The sequence below is a fragment of the Lepidochelys kempii genome, chromosome 3, assembly GCF_965140285.1.
Source record: "Lepidochelys kempii isolate rLepKem1 chromosome 3, rLepKem1.hap1, whole genome shotgun sequence".
In the NCBI taxonomy this organism is placed as follows: Eukaryota; Metazoa; Chordata; order Testudines; family Cheloniidae; genus Lepidochelys; species Lepidochelys kempii.
Genome location: NC_136382.1, coordinates 114,280,942 through 114,301,140, shown reverse-complemented (window position 1 = coordinate 114,301,140; position 20,199 = coordinate 114,280,942). Strand labels below are relative to the sequence as shown.

At 41.3% G+C, this 20,199-nt stretch overlaps 1 protein-coding gene across 8 annotated transcripts in view; it reads right to left on the bottom strand.

The window, feature by feature from the left end:
• The window catches only part of TAB2 (TGF-beta activated kinase 1 (MAP3K7) binding protein 2), a 144,222-nt gene that overhangs the window by 46,685 nt on the left and 77,338 nt on the right, over positions 1-20,199 (bottom strand). Inside the window, exon 3 of one of the 8 annotated variants that reach the window (XM_073337593.1) lies at positions 1,951-1,991. The exons of 6 other annotated variants lie outside the window; for them this stretch is intronic. The gene's annotated coding sequence lies outside the window, so the exon portion shown is untranslated. Of the gene's footprint in view, positions 1-701; positions 1,857-1,950; positions 1,992-20,199 lie in introns of those variants that run through there. One more of the 8 variants, XM_073337595.2, reaches the window with a different exon arrangement.

Sequence of the window (20,199 nt, the reverse complement as noted above, 5' to 3'; positions counted from 1 at the left end):
TCCTCCTATACACCTCTGAACTCCTTCAGCAAGCAATGCACCTGTGATTTCTTTTCTTGCAAGATGTTTTTGATTTCCATCTAGCCCGGGGGTTCTCAAACTGGGGTCGGGACCCCTCAGGGGGTCGTGAGGTTATTACACGGTGGGATCATGAGCTCTCAGTCTCCACCCCAAACCCTGCTTTGCCTCCAGGATTTATATTGGTGTTAAATATTTAAAAGTATTTTTAATTTATAAAGGAGGTCTCACTCAGAGGCCTCCTTTGTGAAAGGGGTCACCAGTACAAAAGTTTGAGAATCACTGGTCTAACTTTTAACTTTCTTTATCAAAAAATTACTGCTCTAAAAATGTAAAATGTTACTAAACTGATTTAGTTAAACTGGCTCTTGGTGGGAGGACATTCATTGTTCAGTTTAAGAGTACATTAGAGATTCCTTACTGACCTAAGCTAAATTGATATAAGGCACTCAAACCAAAATAAAGTCCACACATGCGGTTTGAACGGATTTAACTAAATCAGTTGCTAAACAAATTTTAATTAAATCAATAAAAATGTATAGAGAGTGTATAAGTCTAAGGCCTTGTTTAAGTAATAGGACATTAACAGCATAAAAGGATGCAAAAAAGTTAATCTCTTTCTCCAACCAAACCTTTTCTTCTAAGGCTTCTGGAATAGCCTGCTCTATAGGTTCTTGTTTTACCTCTGATGGCTCTTTCAACACCTCCTCTGGGGGCTCTATCTCCTTTAGTTGATGTTCCCTAGGGCTTTGTCCTCTCCTTTCCTGTTCCTACTGTTTCTCCCCCAGGGGATCATTCACCAATACATTCCGTTATTACTTCTACAATGACCCTCACAATTTATCCATGCCTTCCTTTTCACCTAAAAAAGGGAATATATTTATTTCAGCCTGGTAGCTTCAACTATAGTTAAGATTGTGATTTTTTCGCTATTACCCGATTTTGACACATTCAGAATTGTACATGTTCACCTTTTGAAATGAGATTATCTGCTTGATGATTAATTTTTTAAAAAGCAAACTGCAATCAGCCATCCTTGAATTATGAAGGTCTTAAAAACCACAATACCCTCAAATCCACATGACACTTTCCCCATATATTCATTCTGAGCAGCTTTCCCTCCATACAAATAACTCAAAAGTGGTTAACTTTGAAACTTCAAAAATGGCATGCACTACACTATTTGAAAAAAAAAAAAACTGATTGGCTTAGAAAGTAGTAAAAATTTGAAAAAAATCACAAGCATTTTCACTGGAATCTGCTAATATTTTTAGCTTCATTAATCCCATTTCCTATGACACATCACAATATATATTTGATTAGTGGGCTCAGGCAGGAAAAGGAGTTGCTGTTGGGATAATCTTCAGAGAGATTTGTTTCAATAAGACTTTAACCAGAGCATAATTCTCTCATGTAAAATAATTCCTCAATATAAGGGCAAAAAGCAAATGAAGATATAAAAAAAGGTGGTGTGAAGAAACCTTGGATTTCATAACTGCATAGTGTAGTGTAAATATTCTGCAATTTTAAAAGGACATCAACTTAACAACAATGTTTTTAACATATTGTAACACACATCACTTAAAATTGTTATAATTTGAAGATTAGAAAAGAATCTCTTTTTCCCTAATTTTCTACTCAGGGCATTAGACTGCACTATGCATTTTCATCCTCCCTTGTTTGTGCAACACTCATCGCTATGACCCAAGTCAGTCTGTTTAAAAAAAAAGAAAAATAATAAAACGTAAACATTTTACTACTAAAACTTTAAATTTCTATTGTGAATTCTATTACATGAAAAAAACTACATTCATGTGATACTAAAAGTTGCATGATTAAAATAAAAGTCAGGAAATGCACAAGTTAAAAATAGTGACAGGAAACTTAACTTGGCCATCTTTCACGTATTCAGGTACCAGGTGACTGACTAACCTTCCAGGCAGGTTGGAAGGCTTCTCTTTTCTCCAGTGCATCTAGGGAGAGGATGGACTGAGGATTCAAGTGGTTATTATCATGCCTGCTGTTGAAGGGATTGGATTATTTCTGCCAGTGCATCTTTGTACATTTGCTGGATAGTGGCAAGCAGTCAATCATAACATTTTATGAGAAAACTAAACTATGGAGAAGACACCCAGATCATGGAATAGACATTTGTTTTATAACTTAAATACACACAACATAAAATTTCTCTCTTCTAGTCTGTCAGACATTTAATTTCATATGTCAGGTTCTTCATCTATTAGGGCTCCTCACACCAAGCAGCTTGTGGAATCTGTGCTTCAATGCTAAAATACACATCCCAAGACATGAAAGATGTGCTATGTGGCAGAGTTAAAGTTGCCATAGGAACATTATATTTTTATTTTTAGACTCTCTAGGAAGACTACATAATTGTAATGGTAGCAATCCAATTTTTAAAAGAATAGGTTGAGTTATCATAAAATGAAATAAATACCACTCAGACGTATGCAGTATTAAGGAAATCTGAGCTAAAACTAAAGACTGCTGTTAGACATTTAAAAAAAAAAAAAAAGACAGTGAAAGGAAATAATTCAGAGAAATGCCAATCCTCTGGGAAAAAATAAATTAAGATTTAGGAATAGGTTTCCATTACATTTTTAATAGTTATTGCCGTTGAATTGAAATTCTCCTAATTATAATAAAAAAATTATATTTTTTATATATATACACACACACACACACACACTTCCAGCTTCTACTTTTCTAAGCTGATTCATCAAACAACATTTTCTGCTCTCCTCTTCAAGTTTGAGACTAGTATTAGGTCTGTCAATTAATAGCAGTTAACTCAAGTGATTAATGCAAAACAAATTAACTAGATTACAAAAGGTTTCAGAGTAGCAGCCGTGTTAGACTGTATCCGCAAAAAGAAAAGGAGGACTTGTGGCACCCTAGAGACTAACAAATAAATAAATAAATTTGTTAGTCTCTAAGGTGCCATGAGTCCTCCTTTTCTTTTTTTAGATTAAAAAATAATTCACAATTAATCATAGTTTTAATCTCACTGCTAAACAATAGAATACCAATATAAAATTATAAATATTTGTGGACGTTTTTCTACATTTTCAAATATATTGATTTCAATTACAACACAGAATACAAAGTATACAGTGCTCACTTTATATTATTTGTAGTACAAATATTTGCACTGTAAAAAACCAAAAGAAATAGTATTTTTCAATTCAACTCAGACAAGTACAGTAGTGCAATCTCTGTCGTGAAAGTGCAACTTACAAATGCAGGGTTTTTTTAAACAGAACTGCACTCAGAAACAAAAAGCAATGTAAAACTTTAGAGCTTACAAGTTCACGCAGACTTATTTCTTGTTCAGCCAATTGCTAAGACAAACAAGTTTGTTTACATTTACAGGAGATAATGCTGCCCGCTTATTTACGTCACCTAAAAGTCAGAACAGGCATTCCCAAGACAATGTTGTAGCCGGTATTGCAAGGTATTTACGTGCCAGGTATGCTAAACATTCGTATGCCCCTTCATGCTTCAACCATCATTCCAGAGGACATGCTTCCATGCTGATGACACTTGTTAAAAAAATGTGTTAATTAAATTTGTGACTGAACTCCTTGGGGGTGAACTGTATGTCCTGCTCTGTGGTTTTACCCTCATTCTGCCATATATTTCATATTATTGCAGTGTCGGCTGACGACCCAGCCTATGTTGTTCAATTTAAGAACACTTTCACTCACCTCAAGGTTTAGAATCTGAAGTGCCTTCCAAAAACTGAGAGGGACAAGGCATGGAACATGCTGTCAGAAGTCTTAAAAGAGCAACACTCCTATGAGGAAATTACAGAACCTAAACCACCGAAATAGAAAATCAACCTTCTGTTGGTGATATCAGATGATGAAAATGAACATGCGTCAGTCCGTGCTGCTTTGGACTGTTTTCGAGCAGAATCCGTCATAAGCATGTCCTCTGGAATGGTTGTCTAAGCACGAAAAGGCATATGAATGTTTAGCATATCTGGCACGTAAATACCTTGCAACACCTGCTACAACAGTACCATACGAACACCTGTTCTCACTTTCAGGTGACATTGTAAAGAAGAAGCAGGTAGCATTATCTCCCATAAATGTAAACAAACTTGTTTGTCTTAGTAATTGGCTGAACAAGAAGTAGGACTGAATGGACTTGTAGGCTCTAAAGTTTACATTGTTTTATTTTTGAGTGCACCTAAGTAAATACATAGTTCCACATTTGTAAGCTGCACTTTCACACTAAAAAGATTGCACTACAGTATTTGTAAGAGGTGAATTGAAAAATAGTATTTCTTTTGTTTATCTTGTTTACAGTGCAAGTATTTGTACTAAAAATAATATAAAGTGAGCACTTACACTTTGTATTCTGTATTGTAACTGAAATCAATACATTTGAAAATGAAGAAAAACATTCAAAATATTTAAATAAATGGTATTCTATTACTGTTTAACAGTGCAATTAAAACGGCGATTAATTGAAACTATTTTTAATTTCGCAATCACGATTTTTTTAATTGTCTGACAGCCCTAATTAATGCACTTCTGATTCCTACTACAAAAAAATTATATGGACAATTTTTATTCATTGATTTCTATAGAAAGGGTTTAGAACAAAAAAGTTAATTTAAAATCCTTAATCTAGTTATCCACATTTGTGATGTTTTAATTAATTTTCATAAACAAAAATACAAAGGGTAAATGACTTGTATATATTACCAAATAGTGCACATTTCACAGGGATAACCAATAAAATTATGCAATTATACAACTTATCAACTCGTCAAATCCGCAAGACCAGACAGTATAAAATCAGACAATATTATACAGACATAACATGTTAGGGCATGGTTAATAATAATAAAATATACGTACACTACCAAGCCAAAAAGGGAAGGAGAGGGCATGGAGGAAGAGGAAAGGGAAAAAGCAGAAAGGTCAGGTGGAATGGAAGTCTCATTATTTGAGCTCTCTCAGCATTCTTTATCCAAATGTATCGAGAAACAGGGTGCAAATTTCTTCAAATTCATGTAATTGCTCTCTACGTCAATAAACGTCAGACTTCCATTTGAATAAAATCTAGTTTATCAAGGCTACAAATACTGAAAAAAATCAGCAAGGATGCTAAAGAAAACAGAGACTATGGATGATTATTAGTGGACAGTGCCAGCTTTACTACTTGTCTCAAACAGTCTCATTAAATTGTGTCACTAATTTTCTAATGCTAAATTTCAAAAGAGAAAAAAATAGTTTTTTTTTTTCTGCTTTGTTATGATACATAAGAAACCAGCAGCTGTGCCAAGCAGATCAACTGCTTTTGGAAAGCATGGCCTTATTTATCTATCAGTCTGGGAAGCTAGGCTATGTAGATTTTGGGGCTGCTCAGGAAACGAAGGCCTCTTTTAAAAGGTAAAGGGGTAGAGGTTAACAGCTAAGAAGTTGCACAAGGTCAAATCAGGCAGAGCTGGAAATTAGAACCCAGATCTCTAATTCAACAGATCCCAAGTCTCATTCACTAACCCATACTGTCTGAGAAAGGATGTCCCAAATTAAATATACCTGGTGGAATGAGTAGAGTGACTCTAATGCATAATGAGAGGCTGCACCAAAAAGATGATGAATGCAGTAGGATTCTCTCCCCTCAAAACACACACAGTCACCGAGTCTGGCTGGTAGTTACTCCACAACATCAGCAAAAACTGTTTTGACTTTTAAGCTCAGTCTAGACTAGGTAAATGCACTGCTTTTTGCAACCGTGCAACATGTCCACAATACAAACCATGTGTTTGGAAACATTTGGATCACATCAACACCAGGCTCTCACTCAAGCCACTGCTACATGACAGGGTTATGGAAAAAGTTACCAAGTATTATGGGAGCTGGTGGGCATTCTGAGAGATTAACAACATCCCACAATTCACCAGAAACAGTGATAACTGCCAGGACTAACTCCAGCATAGAACCTACCTAGTGCAAGACTGAGCCTTAAAGTCAAAATATTTTAAAACTTACTTTTGAGATGTTGTGGAGAAGCTACAAGCAGGACTTGGCATCTGCCTTGCTTGGGGAAATAAGAGTTTAAAATTACTTTGGAGGTTGCAAGCCTAAGAAACAGGGAGGTGGTATTGTCAGTAGCAACAGAGCTCAGGAGCTGACAGTGGATCCAGAATAGGGTTAAAAAGTTAGATGTCAGACTGAAAAGTGAAAGAAAGATACACAACTGGCACTGGCAATTGAAACTGTGTGAGCAATATGGTCACCAATGATATAATGCAGAAGGAAAAGAGGCACCTAAGTACAGAACTTTGGAGATCACGAACAGCAGAAGGAAAGGGAAAACGGTTACAAATACTGAAGAAATGTTCAGAGACTGATTAGTAAAATGAGTATAAAGTACAGGACTACAGAAAGTAAAAGGAAAAACAGAGTCAAGGAGAAGGGAGTGATCAATAAGAGCAGCAAAAATAAAGAGACCTTATGAGACCAGAGACCTGGTCATAGGTTTCAAGGCTGATAAACACACTGTTGTTCACTTATAAATTAAATGCTTTATTGCAATGCAGTACAATCTGAAATTACTAATAATCCTCACAAACACTGCTTTGAGCCATTTCTAAAGACTTTCATGCTCCTGGAGATATAAACATTACAGTTAGTCTACCTGCCCAGTTGTGCCCCCAAAATTAAATAAATAAATAAAATTAATTGGCAGCGAACCTTGTAAAAATTATTGGCAAAGTCCCCAGATAACTTAGGCCTGACACACAATCATAAAGTGATGAAATATAAACAGACTTCCAGTTGGAGATTTATGCTGTGAAAACGATCAATAAAAAGTAAACAAAATGTCATTTCTCAGACACTGAAAACTAAACTTGTCAGAACCAACAGTTAAAGGCATGAATTAAAGTGTTGATCTTGTTTAGATTAAAAAAGATATTTCAATCAAGATAACAGATTTAAATATTACAACGGTTATAAGCTTCAAAGTTATAAAACAACTCAAAATTGTGAGTTTGGAAAAATCAATCTACTTTCTTGTTACAGAGCATGTATTTAAAACTGAACAGTGTAACAATTCTTAACTACAAATCTTTAAATCTAACACCACACAGCTCTTTTACTACATATTCACCACTGTCTAAGACTTCAGAGTAATTCAGTCAGTCGTCCTTTTGTGAGCATGGTGCCTGGAAAACTCTGAATGAAGCATACAGCATGCTACTGAGAGGAGTATGAAATAGTTAACAGGCTTTTAATTATTTCAAGAGGATGGGCCAGGGGAATATACAGAGCTTGGCAATAACGAACAATATACTCTTCATAACCCCACAGCAACAATAATTACAATTCCAGTAACGGAATCTGTATCTCTGGCTTTAGACCTCAGCTACATCTAAGTAACTTAGGCCTGGTCTACAGTACGCGGTTATTTCGGAATTAGCAGAGTTAATTCGAAATAAAAATGATTCCATCCACATGACCAAACTGTTTTTTTAATTTAAAAAGGGCTCTTTAATCCAATTTCTGTACTGCACCTCGGCAAGTGGAGTAGTGCTAAAATCAAGACAGCAGTTCCGGGTTACAGGTACTGTGGACGCAATTCGATGTTATTGGCCTCTGGGAGCTATCCCAGAACGCTCCCATGTGACCACTCTGGACAACACTCTCAACTCCGATGCACCAGCCAGGTAGGCAGTAAAAGCCCCAGGAACTTTTGAATTTCATTTCCTGTTTGGTCACCATCAGCACAAGTGACCATCAGCACAGTCCACCACCACAGGCGACCATGCAGAGTCCATCATCACAAGAGACCACCAGTCCCGGATTCGCAGACAAGCTCCAGCATGGTCCGAACGGGAGGTACTGGATCTCATTGCATGTTGGGGAGACGAATCTGTTATGGCAGAACTATGTTCCAAAAAAAGAAACGCAAATACATACGATAAAGTCTCCAAGGCCATGATGGAAAGAGGCTACTCCAGGGACACAGAGCAGTGTAGTACAAAAATCAAGGAGCTCAGGCAAACGTACCAAAAAGCCAGGGAGGCCAACAGGCACTCTGGGTCACAGCCCCATACATGCCGCTTCTACCATGAGCTGTATGCAATTATGGGGGGGACACGCCACCACTACCATCCGTGAACACCTGCAAGGGGGGAGTTGCACGGAGAAAGGAGGATGAGTTATTGGAGGACGAAGAGGAGGAGGAGGACGACGATGACAGTGCACAGGCGGCAAGTGCGGAATCCGTTCCCCCCCCTAGCCAGGAACTATTCCTAACGCTGGACCCAATAGCCTCCCCGCATTCCCAATGTAGGCTTCCAGACCATGACGCTGGAGAAAGCGCTTCTGGTGAGCGAGAGCCTGATTGGAGCCCCGCAGTGTGGGGAAACCCAGCTGCGCTGGGCTGTTCGCGTTTAGTTTAAATGGCTCATTCCTGCTCAGAGCCTCATTGGAGCCAAGCGGTGGGTAAGGGTGGAGGTGGGGTGTTGTGTGAAGCGATCATCCTAGAGAGCATTGCTTACTATGGGAAAGGGGACCTGGCAGTTTGAAACCACTGAAATGAATGCAGAACAAGCAGAACACTGCATACCCCTAGGGCTTACCATGGCTGCCTGCAAGCTGAATTCTGTTGCCTGGCCGCACGTGATGGCTTACTCACACCAACGTGGCAGGCACTTCAGTATAAGAGGCAAAATGTGACCTTGTACAGAAAGAACATGTGATGTGTACTATGAATTGCCTGTTTCACTGAGAAAGTGTCCCCTTTGTTCTCTAAAATGTATCTTTTAAAATACTATCCTCCCTTTTTCTCCTCCCGTGGGTACAAATGTTTTAACGCGGCCCCTATCTACTCCATTCCAGAGGCTAGTCCAGATTAGAACGCGGAAAAAACTAACTCAGGGCAACATGTTCGCAGAGCTCATGCAGTCCTCCCGCTCTGATAGGGACCAGCTGAATGCGTGGAGGCAAACAATTGTGGAGTCCCGTAAAGTGTTAAATGAACACGAAGAGAGGAGGGACGCAGGCAGTGAGAGCAGGCAGGATGCTATGGTCAAGCTCATGGGGGAGCAAACTGACGTGCTTCGCTGTATGGTGGATCTAATGCGGGAAAGGCAGCAAGATCACAAACTGCCACTGCAGCCCTTGTATAACCGCCTTCCCTCCTCCCCAAGTTCCATAGCCTCCTCACCCAGACGCCCAAGAACATGGCGGGGAGGCTACGGGGTCCCACACACTCAACCCCAGAGGATTCAACAAGCAGCAGGAAGCTGGCATATCTGAAATTTTGATTTGGTTTCTGGATTTGTCCTTCCTTCCCCCAGTATTCCCCCCCCCCCACCTTCTGATTTCTCTCAATGTGATGTGCAACAAATAATAAAGAACGTTTTTTAAACAATTGTAACTTTATTTCCTTTCATATATATATATAATAGGGGGCGGCTAACTTCAAGAGAAACAAACAACCCACACCGTAGCCTGGCCAGTCATGAAACTGGCTTTCAAAGCATCTCTGATGCGCAGCGCCCCCTACTGTGCTCTTCTAATCGCCCTGCTGTCTGGCTGTGCAAAATTGACTGCCAGGCGAGTTGCCTCAACCTCCCACCCCGCCATAAATGTCTCCCCCTTACTCTCACAGATATTGTGGAGCACACAACAAGTAGTAATTGCAATTGGAATATTGGTTGTGCTGAAATCTAACCGAGTCAGTAAACTGCGCCAGCGCGCTTCAAAACGTCCAAAAGCACATTCTACCACCATTCTGCACTTGCTCAGCCTGTAGTTGAACTGCTCCTTACTACTGTCCAGGCTGCCTGTGTAAGCCATGGCATTAAGGGGTAGGCAGGGTCTCCAAGGATAACTATAGACATTTCAACATCCCCAACAGTAATTTTCTGGTCTGGGAAGTAAGTCCCTTCCTGCAGCTGTTCAAACAGACCAGAGTTCCTGAAGATGTGAGTGTCATGCACCTTTCCCGGCCATCCCACATTGATGTTGGTGAAACGTCCCTTGTGATCCACCAGTGCTTGTAGCACCATGGAAAAGTACCCCTTGCAGTTTACGTACTGGCCACCCCGGTGTTCCGGGGCCAAGATAGGGATATGCATTCCGTCTGTTGCCCCGCCTCAGTTAGAGAACCCCAGCGCATTAAAGCCATCCACGATGGTCTGCACATTTCCCAAAGTCACTATTCTTGATAGCACCTGGTCAATGACTGCATTGGCTACTTGCAGCCCCCACAGTAAATTTGCCCACTCCAGACTGATTCCCGATTGACTGGTAGCTGTCGGGTGTTGCAAGCTTCCACAGGGCTGTGGCCACTTGCTTCTCAACTGTGAGGGCTGCTCTCATTTTGGTGTCTTTGCGCTTCGGGGCAGGGGACAGCAAGTCACAAAGTTCCATGAGTGTGGCTCTACACATACGAAAGTTTCGCACCCACTGGGAATCATCCCATACCTGCAACACTATGTGGTCCCACCAGTCTGTGCTTGTTTCCCGGGCCCAGAATTGGTGTTCCACAGCATGAACCTGGCCCAACACCATCATGATCTCCCAATCGCCATATGCTGTGCTTCTAGGAACGTCTGTGTCCATGTCCTCATCACTATCATAATCGTGGTATCATCACTTCCTCGCCCTGTTTTGCAGGTACTGCACATAGTGCTGGATAATGCGCGAGGTATTTACAATGGTCAAAACTGCAGCAGAGATCTGAGTGGGCTCCATGCTTGCCGCACTATGGCGCCTGCACAAGTAATCCTGGAAAAAGTGTGCGAAACGTAGGAGAGCAGAGTGGCAGCGGAAGAGGTGCTGTTCACTTCACGATAGCCGAATAAAGGCAGGAAATGGTTGTCTTCTGTAGCTTTCATGGAGGCGGGAGCCCAGGACAGACAACACGGAGAAGCTCAGTAGCACGGCAAGAACGGGAGAGCAGAGTTGGTGGTGGAAGCGGTCAATGAGGAAGAGAGAGTAGATACATATAGAGATTACATAGAAAGACAAGAGGAAATGCGAGGTGGATTCATAGTACCAGGAGAGAAGCGGTGCACTGTACTGCACTGTCTGCTGAAAGCACTATGGCGTCTGCACGCCAAAAAGGTGTGAAACGATTGTCTGCAGTAGCTTTCACGGCAGGAAGAGCGACTGACAACACACACCCAGAAACACTCGCGAGAATGTTTCGGCCCCATCATACGCTGGGAGCTTAACCCAGAATTCCAATGGGCGGCGGGGACTGTGGGAACTGAGGGATAGCTACCCACAGTGCACTGCTCTGACATTCAATGCTAGCCTCAGTACTGTAGACGCACTCTGCCGAATTCACGCGCTTCAGTGGGGACACACAAGACCAAATGTACAAAATCTCTTCCGAAAATTCAAATAGAAATAATTTTGAAATATTTTTGTACTGTATACATACCCTTAGCTTCAAAGTTCTCTGTACTTTCAATCTGATCCAATAAGACCTTTGTATTACGGACACCAAAGAAAATATATTCCTCTGAGTCATGCTGGATTGTTGATTTGCTTGGACACAATAAAGATGCTTCAGTATTCCTATTAAAACCTTATTTTAGGAATTAAATATGAAGAGCCTTATTAAAAGGGACAACATGAAAAACTATATTTCCTGCTCAGATTTTGTATTACTGTTACAAATCACAATTAAGATTACTACAACTGAAATAAGATAAAGGGGAAAAAATGTTTCCCTGCATTCAGACTTGCCAAGTGGCATACTTCTCTTGGGACACACCCATGGAGGCTGCACTTTATGCATAGAGTCCTGCACGGATACAAAAATATGTATCCAAATCCAAGCTGCAATCCGCAAAAATGGTCCGCAGACAAAGTGGATATCTGTGTATTTCCAGGGCTCTATTTATGCATTCCTGCAGCCCATTCATTCAGTTGGGCTACAGATATGGGCTGCAACTGCAACTCGGGGCTGCCAGAGACTGCTGTAGTACCTGCTGATATGGCAGCTAAAGAGCCTCAGTGTTGCTGGATCTGAAAGGCGGAAAGAAGCAGGCAAGAGGCTGCAATTAAAGGCAACGGGGGCTCAACATGGACCCCATCCAGCTCCTCCCATCCATCCAGTGGCACACATCTTCTCCAGGACATCCTCCACAAACATAGCTGCTCCCAGCTCTCCCATGGATACCCCCAATAAACCTAGTTTCTCCCACAAAGCCAGCTGTTCACAATTCTCTCCCTCCACCACCCAACCCAGATCTTTATCCAGATCTTGAGCTTACTCTCATCTTCTCTCACTCCCCCCTGACGCCCTCCCAAACTTCTCCCTCTAGCTCCCACCCTTGGGCAACCCGCTGATTTACCTTCTCTTAGCTACCCCATCTCTCCCTACAGCTCCCAGTTACCCTCACCTACCATCCAGACACACCCTTACCCCAAGACAACTCCACCCAATCAGCCTCTCTGACAGTCCACAGCCACTAGCACAAACCCAGGTTCCATGGCTTCTTACTACCCACACACTCTTCAGCACCCATCAAGCAGCTGCAACTTCATGTTCTTTCCCTGCCACTACTGTAGCAGTATATGGAACTTAACCTAAAGTTTATAGTCATAAAAATTATTTGCAAATATGCAACTGTAATGAGCTAGTAATTTGCATACAGTAGCCCACATGGAGCTATACAGAACTTGGCAGCTATGTGCATTTCTTCTTTCCTTTTGTGCATGTGTCTACAGTCAGTTTCACTGTTTTTTCAACAACCAGTTGCATTTCCTGGCTCATCTACTGGTATGATAATCACTAATATAGTTCTCTGAGGAGAGCTAACATGTACACTACACTTCCCAAAGTATGTTTACCAACAAATCTGAAAGTAAAGAAACAGCAGGCAAATGTGTACACAACGGAAGGGAGAGGAGAGGCAGGGAAGGGTGGGACCAACCATATTCAGTAGTGTTAGGCTTGGTCTACGCTACAAAGTAAAGGTCAACGTAGGATTCCTTGTATCAACCTATTTATGCAGGTGTCTATACGCAAATTTGACTCCAGCTAACATACGCATCCACTTAGAGCAACGCAGTAATACCACCGCCCTGAATGGCAAAGTACCATGGTCGCCCTAATTTTGTCAACACTGTGAGCGTGCAGTCACTGCATGACCTGTGTTGGCCCTCCAGCCACTGTCCCACAATGCCCTAATCCCTGCAACAGTGACGGTTTTGCTCATAATTTTAAACTTCACTGACCAAAGGCCACAGATGTCCCCCCCCCCCCCCACCTTTAACAACCACACATGTTTTTGAAGTGCTCTTTTTTCCTATTTGGCCACCTTGATAAACACACCTAGAAACTCACCTTTGTTGTTTGCATCCCACTGACTATGTCTACACACACACACACAAACACACACGTACGTACAAGATGCACTCCAGCCTGGAGCAGGCAAGTAGTGTTGGATTTCCTGGGCATGTGGAGACAGGAGGCTGTGCAAGCACAACCACGGAACAACATCAATGAACAAACTGCATGGGGGCATGCAGGCCACGAGGTACTGCAGATAGCAGCAGCGCCACATGAAAGTGAAGGAACAAGCAATGGAGGGCAATAAAAGAAAGCTTGGGCTGGACTTCAGACCTGCTGCTTTTACAACAAACTGCATGCCATACTTGCTGATGACCCCACCAGCACCCCCCAGACTACCATGGGTACATTGGAATAGTCTGAGGTGAAGACCCCTGCCATGCACAGCGAAGAGGAGGATGAGGAGGCAGTGAGACACAGTTGGGGATTCCAACCATGTCACGAGTCAGGATCTAAATGAAACTCCATAGGAGTTTAGCCAGTTCCACCAGGCAAAAGTAGATAAGCCAACTGATGAAGAGAACAGTAGCTTGACTAAGTGTGTTCATGCAATCTTCCTTACAATGCTTTATTTGCTTTTCCTTCCCTCCCACCCACCCATTTAAAAATGGCACCTGGCCAATCCCCAAGTTTAGAAGACAAAGTTATCAGCTTTTCATTGATTTATTGGTACATTGTCAGAAAATAAAAGCTAGGAAGTAAATCCAAACAAATTCTTGAAGAGTACTATGGCAATCAGATTACACGATTGTCACGGAGTCCCCAGGCGATGCTCTGGAACTGCTCCCTACAAAGCCAGGACTCTGGAGAAGTCTCCTTTCTGTGAGCAGACTGTCTGCAGGAGACACAGCTCACTCAACTTCCACCTTCCTGGGTCTGATCACGGAGCATTCAGCATCCTCTGCCTCTCCGTGCGCTTCCCACAGCGAGTCTGCCCAAGCGGGGTCCTGGGGAAGCCAGAGGGTCCTGCACCCCAACTGCGCAGTCAGACGTGACTCTCAGCCAGCCAGTAAAACAGAAGGTTTATTAGATGACAGGAACACGGTCTAACACAAAGCTTGTAGGTGCAGAGAACAGGACCTCTCAGCTGGGACCATTTTGGGGGGCAGTGAGCCAGACAACCACCTCTGAACTTCACTCCATGTCCCCAGCCAGCCCCAAATTGAAACTCTCTCCAGCTCCTCCTCCTCTCGGCTTTGTCCTTTCCCAGGCCAGGAGGTCATCGGATTCTTTGTTTTCCAACCCTTTAGCTCTCACCTTGCAGGGGGGAAGGCCCAGGCCATCAGTTGCCAGGAAACAGTGTGTCGGCCATTCTGTGTCCAGACCCCTGCACACACCTGCCCTCTAGGGCTCTGCAACGATCATACACCCTTATCCCACTGCCTAGATACTTAAGAACTGCATAGGGGAAACTAAGGCACCCCCACAATATTCAGAGGAAACATTAAGAACCGTCCCGCTTCGTCAAAACGATTCACACAGATTCAGTATCCTGAGTTGAGGTAGAAGTGGAACGAAGAGGTAGTTGGCATCTCCTTTTCATTCCTTTGTTGGGGTAAACGGGAGGGGGGCATGTGGAGCACTTTATTTATATGAATAGGGGGATCCCTTTTATCCTACTGAGAGACCTCAAGGGTGATCCTCTGCAATCCTCACCCAAAGGTTTGTAGGGATGGTGGCCTTAGATCTATCTCCATGATAGGAGACTTTCCTATGCCGCTCTAAGTTTGGCTGGCATCACTGCAGCAAACAGACTAGCTGCACAAAGGCCAGGGCGGCTTCAGGATGCCAGTAGCACCTGGGTTCTCTAAACCTCCGTCATCCTCAGGAGTGAAATATTAGCCAAAATCACCACTGACTTTGAAAAATAGTGCTAATCTTCACTGCCATTGGCCTACACTTGTACACCTGGAATAGAGGCGAGAATTTTATGGGTTCATGCAACAGAAACAATATCCCACCCCTGCCAAGGCCAAATCACCATGGGTGGAGCTGGAGAACGGTGCTGTACTGAGGTGCTCCAAAGCTAAAGTGTCAATAAGCATTTCTTATTTGAAGTATTTATTGGAACAAGGGAAGTGAGTTTTGGAAGAAAAGAAATTCTCTTTCCCTTCCTGTTGTGACTCAAAATCTAGTGGTGTATTTGTCTGTTTTCATCAGCAGCTTCTGGCGTGGTGGCCTTGAGGGGTGCCCACTGCATGCTCACACAACACCTGACCAGGACGAGGAGAGGAAAGACATGTTCTGCAAGATCCTACAAGCTAGTGGTGCACAGGACCATGACCAAAAGACTTAGAAAGCCAATTATGTCCAAGAGCACGATTAAAAACAGAAGACAGACAAAAGGCCTGGAGTTCTAGTAGGACAAGGAATGGGACATGCACAAAGACATAATGGATTTTCTCAGGCAGCAAACCCAAATGCTGCAGACTCTGGCTAATTTACAGGTCTAAAAATCCTAGACTCATCATCAGTCTTTGCACTCCTTGGAGAACTCCATGGTTGCTGCTCCTTACAACTCTCAACACACCATGTGGCATCATGGACCACATCCTTACCCCTACCACTCCATGCCAGGAGACAGCAAGGTAAACTACATCTTTGCATACACGAATCTGTGGTTTTCAGGTCAGCGTATATGTACCCACAATGGACTAACCAAACTACTTTTTGTTCACGCAAACGGACTCAAATGTTTACTTCCTTTTTAAAAGTTTCACCCCATTAAGTTATGTCAGAAGCTTGAATAACATATGTATGCTACACTTTGATTTTGAGCACTGGATTTTTGCACTCAATTCTTTTTTTCCCTTTCTTTTTTGGAGAATCAAAGTATATTGATTAGTTCACAACAAATAATACAAAATACATAGCGGAAATCAAGAAATCAAACAGTACTTATAAATATACAGTAAGCAACACACAGTTCATAGTGGAAGGCAAAGCCGCAGGCCCAGCAGTACTTATAATTTGCAGCAGGCACAACAGAATACATACCACCAGGCAAAAATCAAAGAAGTTACACCAGATAGCCACTGTCTCAAGACATAGCACTACTGTGGCTGACTGTGAAAATGAACCTTTAATACCCCCATCAAATGTAGCTCCACACTGGACTCTTAATACCCCGGGTGCATAGCTGTTCAAATTCAACACAGCACGTCCACCTTGGTGGCAAGCTTTCCTTCCATTTGCCATTACTGCAGTACGCAACATGATGTTATAACCACTGGGATTTTTTTTCTTGATAAAATCTAATTAGTGAATAATCAACACCAGTGATTCCTTCAATCTACCAAAAGCACATTTCACAAATCATTCTGTTCACTTCCTGAACCAGTAGATGAATTTCCTTGGTGCTGCTGAGGTGCTCAGAGTACAGCTTTATAAGCCAGGGAAGCAAGGGGTAGGCTTGGTCCCGCAGAATCATTATAAGTATTTCAATATCACCAATGGTAATCCACTACTTTTCCTGTTTGCAACTTTCTGAATAGTCCTGTGTTCTTAAAGATATACACACCATATGCCTTCCCAAACCAACCCACCTTAATATTAGTGAGGTGGCCTTGGGTGATCTTTGCATAACCACGGAAAAGCATTTTCTGTTGAAGTACCCAGTAGCGAGATAGGCATGTGCCAAAACAGAGATGCGTTCAGTCTATCATCCCGCCACAGTTCAGGAAATTTATCCACTATTTCTTACATGTTGCAGAATCACAGTCCTGCATAGTAGATTATTAATGGTCCTTTACACTTGCATGTCAACAGCTGCAACTGTGGATTTTCCAACTCTAAAATGATTTCCCAGTGACAGGTAGTAGTCTGGTGTTGCAAACTTAGAGTGCAATCACCACTCGCTCTCATTCTGGTGTCCCTGCATTGAAAGGCTGGGGCGAGCTCAGCACACAGATCCAGAAATGCAGCCTTTCACATCCAAAAGTTCTGCAGCCACTGCTTGTCATCCCAAGCCTACATTACAACAGCAATCACACTAGTCCGTGCTCCTTTCTCGGGCCATCTGCAACTGCTAAGTGAATGCCCCAAGCAACCTAAAAATGTTTGTGTGTGTGTGTAATGTCCATCACTAAACTCTCTTCAAAGATATTCTAATCCCAGTTGTTGCAGTACTTCCTAAAGGTCTGCAAATAGAAGGTCCTGTATTCAGTGTTCATGAGAAAAGTGCTGAGCTCTGTTGGTTTCATGCTTCTGTTAGAGATGGCAGAGACTGAAAAGTGCCATGTGGGTTTGTGGGATTTTTAAAAGTGGTGTGAAAATTATGAGATGTGGAATGTATTAAGGAATGGAGAAAACTCCATGCTGGGAACTTGACAACTAGCTCACACAAATCCCTAGGTGAATTCTTAGTATTCCATAAAACACTGCAAAACTGCCCCAAACAGCACTGTGCTGGATGACATTGCCTGACATACTGGGATATGACCTATGATGCACCACACTTTACATTCATGTAAACACTCACACTGAGTACATGCAGTGTCAGCACAAGCAGCCAAGCATCTATGTGCCTGAGCAATATACAAACTTCAGTAGCTACATGACGACAAAACTTGTGTCAGCCAAAAATTTGTAGTGTAGACCACGGCTTTACCCTTTGACCTCCCAAAGAACTCTTGCAAATACCAGAAGAAAAAGTTTATGAAGAACAGCATAACCCCTATACATTTTTTAAACAAAGTAATTCATAAATAATTCCCTCTACATATTGTAGGATAGGGTGCTCTATCAGAATTTTGATTTTTTTTTAAGATAGCCAATTTAATCAAAATTCGACATTGATATTCTATTCTCTATATATTTTTATATCACACTCACCACTATAGTATTTGAGTGTCTGATACAGCACTCAAGGGTACTGTAAATCTGTTCCCTATTGAACATTTACTTGTGTTTTATTCAATCTAGTTTCTAAAATGTGCCATGTATTCATGCTTCCATCACTTCTTTGATTTTACTGAACAGAAATTTAGGGCTTACTTAGTTTGCTATTTAACAATTCTGGTCTATTTCAAAATCACCCAACTCTGAGGATGAAGTATCGAGTTGTTTGAATGATCCAACTCAACATATAATGCAGCTATGTTACCCAATCACAAAATTGGCATATTTCAGCATAGCACCATGAATCAATCAATCAGTTATTTTACATTGTTAATCTACCGTGATGGTATGTTAGCAAAGGGGTCAATCTGTAGCCCTAAATATATTAAGTTGGTTGTGAGAGAAATTCTACTCAGCCACCAAAATACGTTCAGTATGAAAAGAGAATTAATCTAACAGCATTTCATACCAGAAAGCTTAAATGGTATCAGATTGTATTTTAAACTGATCCACAGAGTTTGCAACTAGTGTAGATAAGTATGTGTTCTTAATTTATACATCCCCTCAAAGACACTTGAACTGCTGTCCTGAACACATTCAGTAGGTCACAAGAAGCTTGGTATAAGCAAGCTGATAGTTTTATCTTTGAAAGAGGAAAAAAAATTACCCCCCCCCCCCCGTTATTTTTCTTCTTTTAAAAGGATGCAATAATGCTAGAGAATACAAAACTATCAGATACTTTAATTTCTGTTGATGGTTTATTGTCTGAAGTTGGATAGCATTTCATTTCACTTAACCTTTTTGTTTTAAAATTGGAGAAAGATGAAGGCTTTTGTACTCAATACGAATGTAATCATTTATACCAGTTGGTTCCCAACGGGTGAAAAACAAATTCTGAAGAACTTCTGAAACTACTCCTGATTTCACTTCATTCTGCCCAGTTTTACCAGATACCCTGTGGGCAATTTGTACTTATCTTGGATAGTTCTCTGCAGCGCACGCTACAGTGCTAATATTCACTGCCAGAAAATAAGTTATTTAATTCTTACCCTTTCTTCTCAGCACATAAATATTTTCCTATCACTTGGCATCTTTATGTAGACGAAGATATTACTGATTTGGATGGACAGTGAGGAAAAAGGAAAAGAACAGCATTACAAATAAAATGGAAGATTAATATAATTGCTCAAAACTGTGGCTATTATTCTATTAAATGCATTTGGCACCTTCTAGGTTATTTTCTTGAATATATCTTCAGAATTTATTACTAAATACTTGCTTAAAAATATAAGGGACATGTATAATGGTTTAGAATAAATAAAAGCACATTTTCATACCAAATTTTTATGGTAACCTGTATACCTTTGAAACAGTTTTAGTATTTCCACCCTCTGTTTGGAGTGGAAAAGAAATCCTGAGAAACCTACATGCCCCCTAGCAAAAAGCGGATCAGTAACTTTTTGCCCCATACTTATTTTTAAATGTATTAAAGAAGGTAGAAAGTTAAGTGAATGGATTGCAGACAGTTGAAAATCATTTCTAATTTATATGGGACCTAACTGGTCTCTTCTCAAAACACCTCTAAGGCCTGGTCCACACACAGTTCTTGTACCAGTATAATTATATTGGTTAAAGGTGCAATTTTTTTTTTAAAACCAAAATAGTTATGTCAGTACAACTCGCAATGTGGATGCTGTATAAAGGTATCTTACAGTAGTATAGCTTATTCCACTTCCCAATATGGGATTAGCTATGCCAGTATAAAGCACTTTTACACTGATAATTGCCTTCACACTAGACATGTTATATTGCTTTAAACTCTACAAGTATTGTTAAAACTGCACAATTTATGTGTATAGACAAACCCCAGCAGTGTAAATAAATGCAAGACTTCATGATTCTCTGAGAAGCTACAGTTCCTAGTAAGTTTAGAAGTTGGTAGTATGTATTTTTGAGCCAGGTAATGGAATTAAAACACTCCAT